The following is a 20,374-nucleotide window of genomic DNA, read 5'->3' on the forward strand; positions in this document are numbered from 1 at the left end:
AGCATTTCATGAGAACAACGTAGTTAGAATTTTGACCGTAAAAATGAATAAAAAAAATTCAGGCATTCAATAGTGATGTATAGATACAATTTAGAAAGTACTATAAAAATGGAAATCAAATAAAAAACTCAGAAAGAAGATAGATTTGATTTGATTACAACATACACAAAAAGCGTCCCCTATTATTAAACCATTGAACAAAATTTTCTTCCGGAATGCAGTAAAATGATTTGCCCATCAATTTCAGTAGTTCAATTTGGCATACTTTAATATGCAACAACAGTCGAAGCTAAAAAAAGAGGTTGGAGATTAACCCAGAGTGGAAAGCCCGCTTATTTGATTTGTTTATAATATTTTGTCAAATTGATTAATGTAGAAATGGTGATAGTTGAAATAACTTTAGATGAGGTTTATTAAGTTGTAAAACATTTTAGGTCGTTGGGTCCAATGATCAACTGATATTAATAAAACATTTTTAAACATTGTCTTGTTTGCATTGCCAGTACTTTTGGGTGGTTGAAATTGGGTTTGCATAGCAATTCATGCAATTTTTGCTGGTACACCAGTTTAAAAGGATAAAAACTGAAATTTCAGATTTGTAATTAAACAATTTCCCCAATTTTTTTACTGTTTTCAATACATCTTGATTGTCAAATTGGAGAATAACATAGTACATTTGTACTTGAAACTAAATTTAGGTCATAGTCATCTGCATTTAAAGTTTCATAGCTGAACATTATTGTTCATCTTGAAAGTTGTTTTTGAAGATCAAACAAATATCAAATTATCATTTCAGAAATACATTGAGCTTTGAGCGCTGCATCTCTTACTAACATATAACATAGTTTCTTTTTGGTGTAGCTTTCAGTAGTTAGGGTCTGGTTATTTCTTCTGTTTTTTCATTTGTTCTTTGGATGGTGTTATGGTTTTCAAGTGTTCTGCTTTCAAAGGAATCTTCATATGTAATTCTGAAATGAAAGTATTTGATATTTGTAAGGTCATTTAAATCTATCAAAAAAAAACAATTTGGAGCTTAAAGCTACTTTGAACTTTTTATAATTTTTGAAACAATGTCAAAAGCAAATGTCTTAAATAAAATTCTATATTGTATTTGACATATTATGATGTTTTGGAAACCAAAAAATTAAATGTATATTTGTATCTTAGATTGAATTCAAATACAGTATTGTGAAAAATGTCCTAAAATGTTATTTACTTGAACGTCAACAAAATTATTTCAGGGTATCTGTTTCTTTAACGCACTTATTGCGAACAAGGCAAAGGTGAAGTAAAAGTAACATTTCAAAATTATAAACTAATTGGATGTATCTCTTATCTATAAAAATCACTTAAATCTTTAACCGAATTGGAAAGCAATTAATTAAATCATTTCACAACCCCCTAAAAAAAAAATTCATTCTGAGTTATCTAAAACTATCATCATTTCCCAGAGAAATTTAAATAATCATCCCTCGCATTAAATGGTAGTAAAATCTATTTTACTTCAGATATCTCATTCTTGGGTTAACTTTTCAACTCTAATCCCCAATAATATGCTTTCATTCAGACATATTACAAATTCTCCATACAAATCCCAAAAAAATAATCTTGTGAAAAACTAAAATTTGTGGTTCTCATGAAAAATAATAAAAAAAAACTGTCAATAATAATGAATCCACAGTATTCACTTTTTGCTTGTAATCAAGTTTTATCATTAATCCTCAAATGTTGTATATAAGCAACATTTCTTGTTTGTTTCTTTGTCTTTACACAATTTAAATCCATTACTTTTAAGCAAGGGAGATAACTTGTTTCAAATTTTAATTTTATGATGAAAATTCTAAAAATAATTTCTGGGAACAGGCTATTTGTTTATGTCTTCTTTGTCCATTCAACATCATATTTTTCTAAAATCAGTGTAATTTGTATTCGATTTAAAAATATTTAGTAACTATTTGGTTTATAATTATCAGTACATAATTGACAACTATTTTTAATTTAAACCTTTTCATCACATTTAACAATGGCTCATCATGATTTGTAGATAAGATTTTGACATTTCTTTTTGAAATTCCCCATAAATTTCTTTCAAAAATTGCACACAATCAGTTATATTAACCAAGCAGGTTCCAATTGGATCATGTACCATACTTTGAGGACAGTGGCAGATTCATAGGGTGGGAGTTTTGGTGTTGGATCCCCCTTTTTGTCGAGCCTTTGACTTTAGTTGAAAAAGTGAGACATAGCAGTCCTACATTCCGTCATTGGCGTCATCCTTGGCAGCATCATGAAATATTCACTCTTTGCTTAAAGTTTGAAATTTTAATAACTTTCTTAAAAACTCTCCTTGATTTGTACCAAGTTTGGACAAAAGCTTTCTCCTGGGAAACATTACATTCACTCTGTGGTTAAAGTTTTAAAATTTATAATAACTTTCTTAAATTCTCCTGGATTTGTACCAAGTTTGGACAAAAGCTTGTTTATGATCATAAGATAGTATCCAGAAGTAAAAATAAAATTCCATTTTTTCTGTTTTTCACTTATATATGGACTTAGTTTTTCTTCAAGTTAACATTACATACAGTCTGCTGTTTTTTAAACATTTATTAGATTCATAAACTATTCTGGATTTTTACCAAACATGAACAGATGCTTCTTTCAATCAAAAGATAAAAAAATACTAGGCATTGCTACAGTGAATCAATAAGATAGACATATTTTGGTTCCTATGGGTCCTTCAACAGGATTGAAACTAAAGGAGAGTACAGAATTCTGTAATGATAATTTGCATTTCACATAGACACCATCAGGATAAATTAGAAATATGGAGTGAACGTAGATGTGAACTTTAACTGGATCAAGAATGTTGAATAAAATATGTTTTTGTAAATTTGGACGACATTTGACTTGCAATTATGTACCATTTACGATGCTGGATGTAGTACAGACTTGCTTACCATACTATTTCAACACTGGAAGAAGTATGTTTGTCTGAGCGAAGCCAATTGGAAGCACGTACCTCTTAGTGAAGCTAATTGGGAGCCATACCCTCTGTCTTGTTGCGAAGCTGATTGGAAGCAGTACATATATACCACTGTCTGCTAAAGCTAATTAGAAGCAGTACCCCCGGCAGAGTGGTCCCAATTAGAGGCAGTAACTCTGAGCGAAGCCAACTGGAAGCATGTACCTCTCCAAAATTTGATTAAACACTATTCAACAAATTTTATTTAACATTCTTTTTAAACTTTTCTCCCATTATTACCTTCTTTTATTTTTTATTTATTATTTTTCTTCCTGTTGACATAATGAAGTACAAATTATCACTTAACCATTTTGTACTCTTTAGTTTTTATTCTGATGAAGGTGCCATAGAAATTAAAACATGCCAATATATAGTTTTATTACTCCAACAATCCCTGAAGTATTGTTCAAAGAATTATCATAAGTGAATCTTTTATAGACAATTCAAATAAAAAAAAATACTATGCATTTTGCTGATTATATATTTTTCTGGGAATTTCACTTAATGTAACTGTAAATGTAAAATACCATTAATACTTTTTGTCCAGCCTTCAACTTTAGTTGAAAAAAATGAGACCTAGCCATCCTACATTCTGTCAGCAGCGTCGTCGGTGGCGATCACAAATATTCACTCTTTGCTTAAAGTTTTTGAAATTTTAATAACTTTCTGGATTTCTACCAAACTTTGACAGAAGCTTGTTTATGATCATAAGATAGTATCCAGAAGTAAATTTTGTAAATAAAACCAATCAATTTTTCCATATTTTACTTATAAATGCCAGGATACAATACATTCACTCTGTGGTTAAAGTTTTTAAAATTTTAATAACTTCTTAAAATATTCTGGATTTGTAACAAACTTCGACAGAAGCTTGTTTACGATCAAAATCTAGTATCTAGAAGGAAAAATATTTAAAACTTTGTTCCTGTTTTTCCGTATTTTACTTATAAATGGACTTAGTTAACCTAAAATTCAATCTGAAGTTAAAGTTTTTAAAACATTTATTAGATTCATAAACATATCCTGGATTTTTACCAAACTTGGACAGAAGCTTCTTACAATCAAAAGATAATATCTAGAGGAATATTTTTATTGATTTTTATCCCCTCATTTTTGTTGAGCCTGGGATTAACAGCAAAAGTCATTGAGACACTAGGTTCTGGGGAACCCTTAAAATTTTTTTTGATGATCAATGGAATAGAATCAGAACATAAACTAGTTTGAACCCTGCCTTTTATCTTGGATGGGAGTCCCCTCTCTTTAGAGATGGCTTAAACCACCCCTTGGGGTTTAAATAATTGCTTTTTTATCATTTGAAGATGGAAAAATAACTATTCACATTATTACATGGGATTTGTTTCCTCTACAAATGACCAAAAAGAGCTGTTCCCTGCCTGTGTATTGACTGGAGCTAGTTCTGACTGTTATCCTCCATTTAAGGAACCAGTCATTCCAAGAGTTACCTTGTACTAGTCCATCTCTATTAATGTCAAGATTTCAGTGATTTCTTTTCTTTTCAAACAGGTTTTTGGAAGCAGTCTTATGAAAAACAAAATTTTGACATCACCAATTAATATGATACATGTATCAAACTTGATTTGGGAACAAAAATGTTTCTTTTGAATTGTAAATTTTGGAACTTTTTTCTTCAGTTATTAAAGTTTAAAATTTAATGATTTTTATCACATGCAATTTGAATTTGGACAATTGTTTTTTTATTCTAAAGAATCAGCATTTTTTTACCATTTCTTTAGTTCATAAAAAGATTTTCTACTTCATACCACTGTTTTGCATTTTATAAATTTGTATTTTATATTTTCAGTGTTTCTTGTACAATCAAAACTTCAATGAAAGATTGCACTCATGTTGAAGTTGTGTAACTCCTAGTATGAAATTGTTTGAGGAATTTTCCCCACTTTTATTAAAATTTACAGACGGTACCAGTTTTGTGTAATTATAACTACTACAGTTTGAAATGTTTATAATTTTTCTATTTTTTCTTGAATTGGGAGCTTTTTATCCAAAATCTTTTAAAGAAGGTAACAATTTTTGTTTCAAACTCACATCTTTAGAACTCTCATAATGAGCATGCAAATTGATTAAGATTAATTGTCATCACCAATTTTTGACCTTTTAAAATTCCATATACTGTATTTAAATTTCAGTATTTAAAAGACCATTCTCCATTGTTAAAGCAAAAATATGAATTTGCACAACTGAGCTACTTCAGGCTATGGTCAATTTTTGGAGTATAATTTTCATGCTTATGATGTGCATGATGATAAACTTAAAAGAAGAGATATTTTATTAAACTATGCTTCAAAATATTAGAAAATGTTTGTGATTTACAGGTGTTAGCCAATTACTATTCTGTTCTTTTTTTATAACTCCTTATTTTAGGTCTTTACATATTAGATGTCTTTAAACTAATATAAGAGCTATTATTTAGAGCTCTCTAAATAAAAGAAAATACAGGTTACCAATTTAAAAGCACATCTGGTATTTTTACTGTATTTTATGTATGAATTAAAAATATTATTTGTATATTACATTGAGAATTACTTCAACTGGAATGAATGGAAAAAGAAAATATTGTGAGATGCTTTGGAACATTCTTGGGACAATTGTACACTTGATAAAATACAATGGAAAGGACATTTTGTTAAGTGCATAAATTAGATTCAGTGAACTGACCAGCACAAAGAATTATGTTGAAAAGCATGAAAAAGTAACCATGGTAGCAGCTCCAAGGAAGATGGTTAAATAAATCTTCAACCAAGTCTGAGGCTTTACAAAGAAAATAAGAAGGCAAGTTTAATTAAGTCAAACAAGTTCTATACATTTTATACATTATTTGATAAAAAGTATATATTTAGAGCTTACAATGCAGTTACAGTGCAGAAAGTGATGTTGCGAACGTAAAATGTTATTTTTTGCCTTTCAATGGGAGATAACTCATTGTAAAATGTGCAGATGATTTACCTTTATGAACAATAAAATATGTTTAAACCATTATTTTTGAGGAGTTGAAACTCAATAAGTAAATTTATAAGACTTTTTTTTTTATTTTTCATCTTTTACATTGATTTTACAGTTATTGATGTTATACTGTTGTGTACAGAAATCTGAACCATATTGGTGAATGTAGAGGAAATGGAAATATAAAGTATATAAATTATCAATTTTTATATTTTAGGTTCTTTCTGTAAGATTTTTTCATGGTGTGGGAATAAGACTTGGAGGTCTAATACAGCTTAATATATAGGTAGGTACCAGTATACAGTTTCGAAAAGCAGAAAGAAAAAAAAGATAAATGTATAAAAATAATTAGATCCATTTTTTTCTTTCCTTGCCTTGAAATAATCAAACACTAAATTTCTGTTATTTATTTCTACCCCCTCTTTTGATATCAGTACAAATACAATGTATAGTGTAAATTGAAGGATCTTACATGATTATTTGGTTTGTTATGTTGTTGGATTGCTGTCTAGTCAATATGTTCTCAACATCTAGTACATGAATATAACCCATTTCTTTTTAATTTTAATACAGTAACAAGTGATCCTTTTAAACCATTTTATTAATAATATGACAACATTTTATATTTCAGATTAGCTTCACAGCTTGTCTGTAAGGATTGAAGTTGGGAATGGGCATTGGAGCTGGCTTTTATGGTAAGAATCAGTACTTAAATTAATGAATTATTCAGCAAAGAGCATGTACAAACCTAGTTCTTCATTATGCTAAGAAGTATTATACTTTAACTATGCAGAGAAGTAGTATACTTTAATTTTTCTTAAAACTATAATCGTATATATAATCTGGAAGGAGGACATTAGGAGGTATGAAGATAAATAAAGAAATATTATATATTATTATAATTATACTGTTACTTAGAAAATCTGTTTTCTAAAATTGTCCCCATATAAAAAGTAAAGAAGATCATTGTCAATGAAATTACTCTCCCAGAGACTAAATGACATGGATGTAAGCAACTAATGGTTACTGTATGGCCTACAACAATGAGCAAAACATATACTTTACAATTAACTATGAAACAGAAAGTAGGCCACCTGAAAAAATGTGAAACAATTCAAACAAGAAAATCAACAGCTAGATTTATGATAAAACAATGAAATGATAACAAATATGTTGGACAACAACCAACTACTTGTCATCCCTTGTTTGCTAAAGAAGACTGGTTGTTTGTAAATTCATGTCGACACATCACTTTAAAACAAAGTAAATCAATTTTCTATGCATCATCAGTGCAATAACCAGTTACTGATTCCTTTGCATTTAATATTGTTCTGACAGATATTAGAATGCATATTTCTTTTTCAGGTGACTTCAACTGTGGCTGCAGGAAATTATTGTGCAATACGACTGAAACAAAAAAGAATGTAATTCAGACTATTTTTGTGTAATGTTGTTTGAAAAAATGTTGATAATTTTTATTACAGATAAAAAACAAAAATAGTATGTAAAGATTCTTTATTTTCAGCAAGACTGGAAGTTGTATGCTAAATTGATACTTCAGAATTTTACAATATTACTTGTAGACCTACTTGAGACTATCTTAATAATGGTACATGTGTATTCAAAACATTTCCAGTAGGTTAAGAATGGAGAATCTAAAAAAAAAAAAAAAAGAAATGTATTTTTTTATTTTTCTTATTTGTATGATATAAATATTTTTCCAATGTTTTGTTATTTTTAGCATTGTTTTTAGCTCAAACAAATTATTTCAAAATAATAGTAAAGAAACATCCTGGTGAAAAAAGATTGATTGATTGGAAATGTTAACCACCACTTTCAGCAATATTGATTATATCTTGGTGACCATTTTTTTCATGGTTGAGAAAGTCAGAGTAATGGGAGAGAACCACCAAGGTGCTAAATATTTTTTGTAAATGTTTGAATATTTTATATCAATTATTTATTTTTAATTATAGCTCTACCATTTTGTAATTTTTGTTAGTTATAGCAATGATGTGGAGTCCCAACAGGTGAAATTTTTTGGCAATGGGAGGTAATAAATCATTCCCTTGTTTAACTCCTCATTCTTGAAATTTCCTCATGGTGGGAATATATAACTATTTACTTGATTTTCACATTTGTTTTTGCTTTGATATCAGATGCATACTAGCTAATACAAAAACATGTATTGACTGTTATTCAGAGTTCTGTAAATAAAAAAATGTAAACAGAGGTCTAAATAATAGTTTTGAGGGTGGGAGAAATCATGGGTCATTACGGGTAGAATTGATTTCATGAAATTTTCAAGATATGTGATTAATTGAGAGTGCATCTGACATTTTTTATTTATTTCTATAAATAATGGACCAGAAACTGAAAGATTGCAATTAAGATAATGATGACAGCCATCCTGGCAGCCAGGACAGCAGCTCAAAGGAAGATGGTCAATAAAATCTTCAACCAAGTCTGAGGCTTAACCATGAAATTGAGAAGGCAAGTTTTTTGAAGTCAAACAATTTCTATACATTTCCTAGAAATACATGTGTATAATTGTAAAAAAGTACATATTCATCTTTCTTTCAGAAAATCATCTTTGAAGAATTTATTTACAAGTTTAATATTTTGAGATAGCAGGTACATTAACAAGAATTTCTATAACAATTAAGAGACTGAATCCTGAGATAGGAATCCACTTTCAAGGGGAGACTAGTTTAATTAACAGCAAGATTTGTTTATTCAATGGGAGACAACTCACTTTCATTATTCAAAGTAGTTGAGTGCAGAATTCAAATCATAAACCTTTGACTATTTTTGTTTGTTTTTCAATCTTTTATATAAATATTACAAAATATGTGAATGTTAAACATAATTAGTACATGAAGTAAGAAATCAGAACAATTTGTAAAGTAATCTTTAGGTTGACATATAAATTAGTTTGTAAAATTAATAAATGTATTAATTTCTTTTTAGATACTTTCTGTGGCATGTTTTCATGGTGTGGGAATAAGACTTGGTGGTCTAATACAGCTAATATGTAGGTAGGTACCAGTAATATTAATCCTGTTTAAAAGAAAATAATTCTATAAATAATATTATTTGGAAATAATTTAATTTTGGATGTAACGCGTCTTCTGATTGGCTGATGTTATTTTGTTATCAGCCCATAGACATAATTTAGTCATGTGACCATGACATCAGCAACGTTTTTCATGATTTTATATTGGGAGATATCATCAAAATGCGATGATTTTATGGATTTTCTGACCTAAAAGCTTTAAGAATACCTTTGGTCCAAAATGTTTAATAAACTAAAGGTGCTAAGGGTAATATTTAAATTACAAGACATAAACTATTTCTTGATCAGGGAAAGTGAATTATGCTAAAAAAAGTTCTGAATTGTGAAAAATTAGGCCTTCATTGGGGCTTTTGCGAGAATTGCATACTCAACAGGTCATAACTAAGTAGTTTATATTGTGTGGTGCCAAACAGATGATGTGGTTATTTTGTATCAATAATGATACCAAGTGATCCTTTAAAACAATTTTGATTGACTAAGCATTTTATATTTCAGGTTAGCACCACAGCTTGTCTGTAAGGATTGAAGCTGGGAAAGGGCCATTGGAGCTGAATTTTATGGTAAGAACTAAAAACAGATTGAACTATTCATCCAAGAATATGTAAATGCACCATGGATTTTATTATGTACACATGAAGATCTAACATTTTTAAAATGTTTTCCAAATTAAAAGTTTTAATTATACCGGTAATCGTAAGGGTATATAAGAATAAAGAGAGGTTATAGGATTGCCAACTACACAACTATCAATAAGAGAATCAACTTACAGTCACCATAAGACATTCAGCAATGAGCAAAATCATTATGAATTTTAATAATACAACAGGTTGAATATCACAATAGGTACTCATATTCATCACTCTAATCCCTGATGCATAACTTTGAAGGTAGATTTTTCTGAAATTGGGATCATTAATCTTGCATATTTATCCATTTATTAAAAAATCAAGAATAGATGCATGCAATAATTTCTGATTTTACAGTATCAGTTTTAAAGTAAACATTAAGAGGCCCTGAATATGACAAAATGTGAAACAATTTCAAACAAGAAAACCAACACAATGATTCATAAAAAAGAATAAACGAAAATTAAGACTCACATTGATTACTTTTTCATCCTTATTTGCTAATAATTGTATCAGATGATGTTTAAATTTTTATATAGGTTTGATCATTTGTTTAAGAATGTTTATTTCTTTTACAGGAAACTGGCTGCCGCATACATTGATTATGTGATAGTGAAGAATGTTATTCAGAAATTTTTTGTATATGTTTCAAAAAATGTAATTTTTTACACAAAAAAAAAATGTGTAAAGATTCTCCATTTTCAACTAGATTGGAGGCTTGTATTTAAAATTTCAAAATTACTCTTACTTTTCTTATCGTGCTTATGGAGACTATTTCATAATTTAGATCTTATTTGTTATTCCCCACCCCCTGAAACTGTATTTCATTTTTACTTTGAAAATGAAATGAAATGAAACAGACCAATTTTACTTGTAAACTTAATAATGGTCTGTTCAGTCCAAAGGCTTCCAGTAAGTTCAGAATGGAGAATCTAAAAACAAAAAAAGAAAGAAAAACAAAATGTATTGTGTTTTTGGAGTTTCCTGAATTGTTAGATATTTTTACAACTTTTTGTTATTTTTTTGCAGTGCTTTTAGCTAAACAAATTAAAATTATTTCACAATAAGCAGAGTAAAGGAACATATTGGTGAAAAAAGATTGATTGATTGAATTTTGGTGTATAATGCCACTTTCAGCCCAATTTGTAATATCTTGATGGCCATTTTTTATGGGTTGAAAAAGTAACAGTAAAATCTTGTTATACCAAGCCTTACTTTGATTGGGTTTGTTCAGAACTAAAAAAAAATACTTTCACATGCAGATATTTATTTTCATAATGAGATCTGACATTTTTATGCTTTTAACTCTGTTAAATTCATAAACATTCTATTTCACCCTTCAACTATTGATGCAGTCCTTGGAAGATTGATCAAATTGTTAGATTTGTGGATGCAAGTTGAGAATCTGCTCTAACTAAATTTATGTTGATATCAGCTGAAATAACCTATCCTTCAATATGAGTAATAAGATATAAAAAAAGGAAAAATCCATTCTTTGATTAGAGAACCTTTAGAAGTTATAAAAAATAGTACAAAATGTCAGCAGAGACTGAAGATTATTTGGAAGTATAGGGAAAGTCCCATTTAATCTTGATAATTGTGGGTTAAAGTTGTAGATGGATGAGCAAACATATCATACACTGAATTACTATACCACATTCCGGCCTAAGGCATAAATCAGGCTATAAAATATTAACTGACCACTAGACTTATCTCCCTTCCTGGGTTCCATAAATAAATATCAAAATATACTACTTAATTTTAAAAACAAATAGCTTAGAAATTTGGAAGGAGTAAAGAAACTATATAGTTTAAAATAGCTTGAGGTTAAAAATGTGAATGAATGAAATGTAATTGCTTCACTGGAGGATCCAGAAATTTTCATAAAGGAAAAAAAGGGGGTGCTCACCGATTGTTAGTGGGGCCTCCTCCAGTGGTACTTCAGTGATTTCCTAAATAATCAACCAAATTTTTCCCACCTCTGCTATTTTATTGGTAATTAATCATTTTTGCACCGATCAAGATATTTTTAGTTTGTTTTAATTACCCAGTAAATAAGTTGAGTAATTCTCAAAAAATAATTTGTACATGCATGTTTTGATATTTTTATATTATAGCTTTTACCACAGTTTTACTTTTTATAAGAATTGTATTGTTTTTGGATGTCATTTTAAAAGTTGAGACAAACTGAGGATTCTTATTTTATATGGAATTCTATTATTTATTTATAAGTTAAGTAAGGACTAGATTGCTTTTAGTTTATATATTAAACAAAGAATAGTCACTAAATGATTACAAAATTTATTACATGTATCAAAAAATTTACATGATTTTATTTTAATTCATAAACTTTTATACGTAATAATATAGACAAAGAAATTACATTAGGATTATTTCCCCTATAATAAAAACAACTAGGAAAATAGATAGTATCCTCAGTACTGTCATTTATTTTGCATTATTGTAATATTTTTCTCCTGATACCAAACCCATGATGCAGATCCTTTTCCTCCTTTTTATTTAAAGATAATTTACAACCTTGATCAAAAGCATATCACAAGTAACTGTTTGTTTATTTACTCACATCTTAAAAGAAGCAGATTGTGTTTGGTTTCATTTGGTTATTTTGTGTCATGTAGGATCATAATAATTGGTAATTAAAATTTATTTGGAAAATCATCTTATCTTATATTGTATCTGGATGACAAGTAAAGGGGGAAGAGGTTTCTGTGATCGAGGGGATGACACATTGACATCCATCATCAGCATTGGCTTGGCAGTGTATCATTAGCAGAACTTAGGGATACTTAACCGGGTTGTCTTTTTTAAAACTTTATTTTCCAAACTTTAAAGGTGCTTGATAGCTCCATATTTGTATGAAGATATGGACAACTATATTTGGTACAAATGTATATGGATTCATTGCTAGGTATACATATAAAAAAAAAAGTGGTGCGATTCCTAATGAGACAACTCTTCACAAGAGACCAAATGACACAACTAAGGAGTCTTTTATACAATAACATCAGTGTGTTCGCCTCAAGTTGGAACTCTTGCATGTTAAAACCTAAAGACTCAAAAATTGGTATTTGCTGCTGCTCTTCTTGTGGATTGCACAAAGCAGGGTTAATATTCATGTACCTATCCTGAATATGCATTTAATTGCCACAGGACTTTTAACAGCTGTCCATCATTACCATCCAGTGGGAAAGCCAGTGACATTGAAGAGCTACTTCCGGTAGTCCCGCGGGAAAGGGGACATAATCTAAAAATTTTGAGGTGGCGCTGTAACCAGCGTGTAAACAAAAACGTAGCCTGTGCTTCAGACAATAAATCTATTAAAACAACTTATCATCCATCAGTATTTGAGTTTAATTTTTCATTAGAATAGATTTTGTCACACGACTGCCAAATTCGGTATTCAAATAAGTGCTCCGTTATTGAAATATGATAATCCAAAAGACTACCTCCGTTGATTTCCAAAAAACCGCGGGTAATCCCCACGACTACAAACAACTGACACAAATGCATCCTAAAGCTTTTCATTGGTCGAGATATAAATAAATGTGACCTAGAAACATATGGGCACATGACTATGTACAGGATTCCCCGTCACTCTGAGTCTTGTTTACATAATAAATACTTCAACCGGAGGTCAAAATTCAACATTTTTCAGACGTTTTGGGAGTTATTTCGGTGCAAAATCAAGCAAATTATGTCATATTTTACAGATTTTAAGCACAAAATTGATTGAGACAACGAAGGGTGATGATGTTTTCAGGATTTTAAATATATTTTTCTTAAAACGTTGAGTGGTTGAAGGCTTTACAACGTCATTTGTTGATGTTTACAATATTTGCTCAAACTCCTCGTATCACATTTTCTGTAGTTATTTAATTATGCTGGTGACATATAACAGATTTATGGGCGAGATTTATGTATAACATTGAAACTGATTTAATCTATGAACGAATTTGTCCATTTAAATAACTTCCATTGTCTGGAAGTAGACCTACCCCCCTTTTTTCAACAAAAAAAATTTCAGTTAGTCAAAAGTTGTTGTCTGAATAAGCATGCAAAAGTGCAAAGTGTAAGCACTCAGCTAGTCTTTGTTTTAAGCCAATTTTTAGGGTAATGGTTACAGTCATTCTTTGCAATTTGATTCTGTAAATTATTATAAATCTGAAATGTTTCAACTTGTCAATTTTAAAAAGTACATGTACCAATCAACAAGAATTGCCTGCCTAAACACTCACACATGTTTATAAATGTCTGTCCTTATTATGCGTATCAAGCAACCTGATGTACACTGTGACTAACTATTCATGTTTGAGTGTTTCTGGGCCCTGGGGCATATTTAACTCTTGAGAACTTGAGATTAACATTCAATAGGAATGCCCAATGCCTAGTACATCAAATTCTTAATACATGTTAGAGCTACATGTATATGAATATTTAAAGCATTAACAAAATGCTATATTCCAAGGTCTGGTATATGAATGTCTCACTCTGATTTTGGTGATCCTGTTTTGTTGCATTGATATAACTGCTTGACCCATATTTTTATTTTACACCAGTTTACAAGAAAACAAATCTTGGACACAGGATCTATTCTTTATTAAGAATCATACCATTCCTATATCTGTGTGCTGATTTTTCTGCAATAGAATACCTTTTCACACATTTTACTCCATTCTAAAAGCACACAATTGCAATAATTTGCAAAATCATGTGTTTACATATCTAGGAAAAGGGTACATAGACATCTCATTCATAGTACTACACAAGGAGCAGGATCTGCTTATTCTTCCAGAGCACATGAGATCAATTATATGTTGTGGGTTCAAGTTGATCAGTTTTCTTTTTTCTAATTTGTATATTAGTTTAATCTTTTCATCAAAAAGTCTGAAAAAAGAGATATGTATCTACTGAAAATGATTTATTTAGGTGCAGGGGTTGCCACACTTTGAAATCTACATGGAAGCAAAACAGTGAAAGGTCATGTTCATGATAGGCTACTTGAGAGACCTCACTATGTCTAGGAGAAGTGAACAATTCTAGAAACTTTCCATTTAAGTCATTCAAACCTTATAAAGAATAAAAGACCATCATTTTGACTTTTTATATCTTTTTTTTTCTTATGTCTCAAATACTACAGTACATACATGTATATTTCTGATACCAGTGACCGATCCAGAACTTTTTCTATTTTTTTGGGGGGGGGGGGGGTAAGGGGTTGCTGCTGCTGACTAACTTAGGAGGGACCCGCTCCAGTGATTCCCTATTTAATCAAAGTAAGTAATATTGCATTGCAACAGTATAGTGTCTCATGTACATTTACCCCACGTTATCAATATAAAATGGTGGAGTGTTTCACATTGTATGTGTATTTGAAAATATAAAAATGTTTAGAAATAAAAGTTTATTAAATGATGAATAAATACAAAGTCATAAAAATAATGTTAAAATGAAAAATATGTAAAAAGTATTTTAAACATTTAAGGAGAACTATTCGTCTATTGTTAAAATTAAAAAGTTTTTTTAAAGTAAAATCAAGTCAAATAGTCCTCTGTCCCATACATGTAAATCCTCAATATAGAAATCCTGCTCTTCTTATTCCTATTGTTATCTGAAAATATATAATTTATGCAGATGATATTATCAAATGAATATAATTGCAAACTTCTCTAGATTTTCTATATGATCGGTAAATTATAATATATTTCAATTGTCTACTGACAGAAACATGATCTTCTGAGGTCCCAATTAAAAAAAAAAATGTTGAAAGGAAATACTGGAATCCGAAGGATCAATCTCGAAATCCTGAGCTATAAAATTACCAAATCCAGACGTCCCGAAAAAGGTTCTCTAGAAAAGGTAATACTTATACACACCAACAGATGTTTGGAAAAAATTTCTACTTATAAATTCATTTACTTAGTATTTAAAATTCATCACCATAATAACATATCAACCTTTTTAAAAGATATAAATAATGTTTTAATAAAGTATAACGTAATATGCAACATTAAATTATCTTACAGGTATCTGTTATTTAAAAGATAACTTTTCATTCAATCATTCATATCTTTAATTCTTCATACCAGTAATTGATAATAAATGTATCCAACGCCAATAAAACCTGGCCACAACACCAAGCCAATACTGAAGGTGGCAATAAAATTCAACAATAAATCACATAATTTTTTTTTAGCATGGAAGGAGGGACAGAATTTATACTTTCCTACTGGTGAATATTTCATATACCTGAAACCTTTTAAAAGATATTTTACATGCCCATATGCACTATTCAGCAAAAATAATAGAACTGTTGTTCACATAGACAAGGGTCTGGATGGGGTGTTCTGCATTTCTTTATCATTTAATCTTTTAGGTCACTGGTCTCTATTTTTTTTTATACTTTTTGTCCATAATTTCTCTTTCCTCAATATATAAATTAGCACATCAATACTGTAAATTCAGAAATTATTGCGAGGTTTTTATTATTGCGAAAAATGCGACAGAGTTGTAAACGCAATAATTAAAACTTGCATTTTGTAATATTTTAACTGAATTAAGCATGACTTTTCTCAAAATCGTAAAAATTAAAATTGCATTCAAGTTTAAAATGACAAAATCGCAATAATAAGTGCACGCAATAATTTCTGAATTTACAGTAGTTCAAAATGATTATGACCAGACCTAAGGCTTGCTGCTAAGAATATTAAGATTTTTTTCTGGGATGCATAGGAAGTCGTCCCAGAAAAAAAGTAGTCTTGTCAGACTTCATAATAATTTGGACTAGCATGTCATTTGCTCTATTTTTTACTTATTTTATGGTAAATTTTCTCTATTCTTGTTCCTATAGTAATAATTCTCTAATTCTTTATACGTTTTAATAATCATAGTTCCCAGTAACAGATCCAGGGATAGGGTTCCAGGGATTGGAATCTCCCTTTTTGGGGATGATCAATGCATTTGAATGGGGACATATAGTTGGAACCCCCCTTTGTCCTGGGGTAGTTATTTTTTTCATATATTTTTATTTTGTTTGTGTTTTGTGTTTTTTGTCACACTTTTTGGGTTCAAAAATAAAAATATTCACCTTTTTACTATTCGAGACAACCAAACAAATCAGCACATTACATTACACAACTGCAAAACTTTAATTAAAATTTAAATGCTAACATTGACCTGCCAAAATTGAAGTTTTATTCAAATTGAAGTCTCACGCTGGAAAAGGGGCGTTTATTTACATGTGGTCTACGGAAATTTACTGGATTTAAGAATCGAAAAGAGGCAAACATGTAGCCATAACCCGATCAGATCAATAAATTATGTTATGGATAGTATTAATATCTTTCTACTAACCATTAAAAGTAATAATACTAGGATTTCGTGAGCTCAGAAACCTTAATCTGTTGAAAAATGGCGTCGATTTGTGTGCTTCCTTTTCGCAGCCTCAGTTACAATTTGACACGGAGTGATGGGTATTTATGCAAATATTTAGGGACTCCTATCATCATAGATGCTATTTTTGGTCATTTTATATTTAAATAGCCAATAGGATGCAAATGTGTCAGTTATTTTCAGAAGGGGAAAACACCCGCCATATTTTTATCTCCCAAATTAACAACGTCACTTGCCACTTTCAGAAGTTCGTTTCTTGTAAAATAAAATCTTCTAAGAAGAAAAAATAGCATGGTCACCTGTAAAACTTACCTATATAACTTATTGATGATGAAATGACACAAGTTTAATTGTCTTTAATGATAAATTTCTCGAAAAATCACACGTACACGATGTAAACAAATTGCCGCGATGGCGCGATACTGTCGCCCTCTATGAAAAATCGCAATTGTCGCCCTTGATTTTCTGGCCTTTACGTCATATGGAAGGAGGCGCAGAATCGATCCGTGGCTTTCCCACTGATCATGAGAGATCGCCTAGCCTTACAGTCATGGTTCAGTGATTAATACTTTTGCAAAAAATGTGTCACAAGATATAAATATTGACATTAAACTTATTGAGGAAACTAAAACTTTAAAACAGACTAAAATGTTAAAACCCCAATTAAAAAAAAGTTATATCAACTATTATCAAACTATTATTGATGATAAAATAAATAACTTAAATGAAAATAATAAAATATATCTATATAAATTTCTTAAATCTAATATAAATAACCAAATGCAATACTACCTATCACACCCAAGTAAAGAGACAAGAAAAATGTTAACCAAATTTAGAATAAGCGATCATTGTCTCTTCATAGAAACTGGACGATATACCAAAATACCACGAAATGAAAGAAAATGTAAAATATGTAATATCTTAGACGATGAATTTCATTTTTTCTTCAACTGTAAAATAAATAAAAATATAAGAGAAATCTTTCTAAAATATTATATACAAAAATATGTAAATTTTAATACACTTAATTTTACTGATAAACTCGTGATAATACTTAATCCATCAACACCATATGATGTAAAAGCAGTTGTTTCTTTTATTAAAGAGTCATTAGAACTGAGGAAAGGAGAACAGTAACTGTTTTTATCATATTTCTTATAATATTGTCGAGTTTTCATCATGTTTCATTATGTTTGTTTGTCAATGTATTTGCCACAACCAAAATTGGTTTTTGTATGTTTTGCAAATAAAGATAGAAATTAATGTTCAGTTTTAGGTATTTGTTTCTCTGAAACTAAGTAATTCATTATGTTTATTCAATGAATAGAATAATTGTAAGGTTTACACATCTATCTAACAAGGTTCATCTGACCTTGACCTTATTTTCATGGATATTTTAGTCCATAGTTTTTGGAAAGTTTGCTATAGCTTGCTATTGCTGCTACTTTCCTTAGGCGTCGGCCTCAAACTTCCGGTTGACAGATTATCGCAATATATTCTGCTCCGAGATAATGTAGTACTAGTGTTTGAGTTCTGATTCTTGGAAGATTCTTTTAAAATTTTGAGTAACTACTGTTTTGACTGAAAATATTACAGCTTGAATAAAAAGAAATGAATATTCACCGACGATTCAGATGAATTTAACTTCATTTTAAAAATGAGTATTACAAACACTACTTCGCGGATCTGCCATGCGCTGTAGAGAAAATCACAAGAAATCTACGCGAGATTGCGTTTTCATTCATTCATGAATATTTCATGAATGAACATTTCCCCGCTCTACTTTTACCTGTTTACTATATGTACGTACGTAAACGTGGTAAAATCCCGAGTGTATCGAAAGAATAGGGAATGACTGATTAAAATGCGAGAACAAGTTGACATTTTGACCAAGCCGTCGGATAATTGAAAAGTGATAATGGTTTGTTTAAACAAAACACAGGTGAAAGAATATAAAATACTCGATAATTATTTTATATGTCTAACGTCTCACGCCAAGGACGAGTAAAGGTAAAAATGACCGGCTTTAATAACAAAAACTGTGAATTTTTAAAAATGCATTGTTTTTGTCTAAACATCGATCGGAAGATTTTGATGCCAAAAATCATTTGAAAACTTAATTCCGTTATTTAAATACTAATTGTTTCACATTCCAATGTGGATATTAGGAACTTTACTCGTTCAGCATGCTCAAGTGGATCAAACTGACAGCAGAAAAACATTGACCCAACGTCAGTTCTTCTTCAGTCTTCTTCCAATAATTTACATCATACCACTTCTGGTGTGTTATTGTAAATTCGTATCATATAGCATCCGTATTAAAAAGCAACCGAGTCAGCATCCACTTCTTCAAAATTTTGACGGGACGTATTATGGTATACAAATGTCCGGTGTCCGTCCGTCTGTCTGTCTGTCTGTCTGTCCGTCCGTCCGTCTGTCTGTCCGGCGTAAACATGTCGCACCGTAACTTGAGAACGACTTATCCAAATTTCATGAAACTTAACATAGTTGTTTCTTATGATGGTCAAATGATCTGTATACTTTTTGGTGAAAATAAGATTAAACCCTTTTGAGTAACGGCACTTTGTAACTAAAACAAGGGTGTGTTTTTTTACACATGTCGCACCGTATCTCAAAAACGATTCTTGATTATGGCTTAAAACTTTAAACACTTCTTAGTTATATTAATCTTAATATCTGTATACTTTTTGGTGATGATTCAAAATTTTATTTTTGAGTTATTGAGTATTTTGTAAAAAAGGGGGAGTTTTTTTTTACATGTCACACCATATCTCAAAAACGATTTATGATTATTACTTAAAACTTTACACATGTCTTTGTTATATTAATCTAAAGATCTGTATACTTTTTGGAGATGATTCAAAATTTCATTTTTGAGTTATTGAGTATTTTGTAAAAAAGGGGGAGGGTTTTTTTTACATGTTGTGCCGTATCTCAAAAACAATTTATGATTATTGCTTAAAACATTACACACTTTTTTGTTATATTAATCTAAAGATCTGTATACTTTTTGGTTTTGATTCAAAATTTAATTGTAGTGATATTTAGTTTTAAAAAAAAAACAGGGTTGGGGTTTTCACATGTCTCGCCGTGTCTCAAAAACAATATATGGTTATTGCTTAAAACTTTCTCAGAAACTATTTATGATTATTGCATAAAACTTCCACACAAGACGTCGGGCGTATCATGCGCTGTTTATTATTCCTGTGGTCATACTGCTGTTGTTATGCTCCCACC

The 20,374-nt window shown here is 30.0% G+C and overlaps 2 long non-coding RNA genes across 2 annotated transcripts; one reads left to right on the plus strand and one right to left on the minus strand.

Moving 5' to 3' along the window:
- Window positions 1-3,696: 3,696 nt before the first annotated feature.
- Window positions 3,697-12,382, plus strand: LOC143082471 (uncharacterized). The gene is made up of 7 exons (XR_012980401.1): window positions 3,697-5,830; window positions 6,219-6,287; window positions 6,633-6,696; window positions 7,367-8,494; window positions 8,972-9,039; window positions 9,573-9,637; window positions 10,282-12,382. It is a non-coding gene; the product is annotated as an uncharacterized LOC143082471 (long non-coding RNA).
- Window positions 12,383-15,108: 2,726 nt separating this feature from the next.
- LOC143082472 (uncharacterized) lies at window positions 15,109-17,551 on the minus strand. Its single transcript, XR_012980402.1, has 2 exons — window positions 17,075-17,551; window positions 15,109-15,332 (listed from the first exon to the last, which is right to left on the minus strand). It is a non-coding gene; the product is annotated as an uncharacterized LOC143082472 (long non-coding RNA).
- Between the last annotated feature and the right edge of the window lie 2,823 nt (window positions 17,552-20,374).

Source organism: Mytilus galloprovincialis, chromosome 7 (assembly GCF_965363235.1).
Source record: "Mytilus galloprovincialis chromosome 7, xbMytGall1.hap1.1, whole genome shotgun sequence".
NCBI classification, from domain to species: domain Eukaryota; kingdom Metazoa; phylum Mollusca; class Bivalvia; order Mytilida; family Mytilidae; genus Mytilus; species Mytilus galloprovincialis.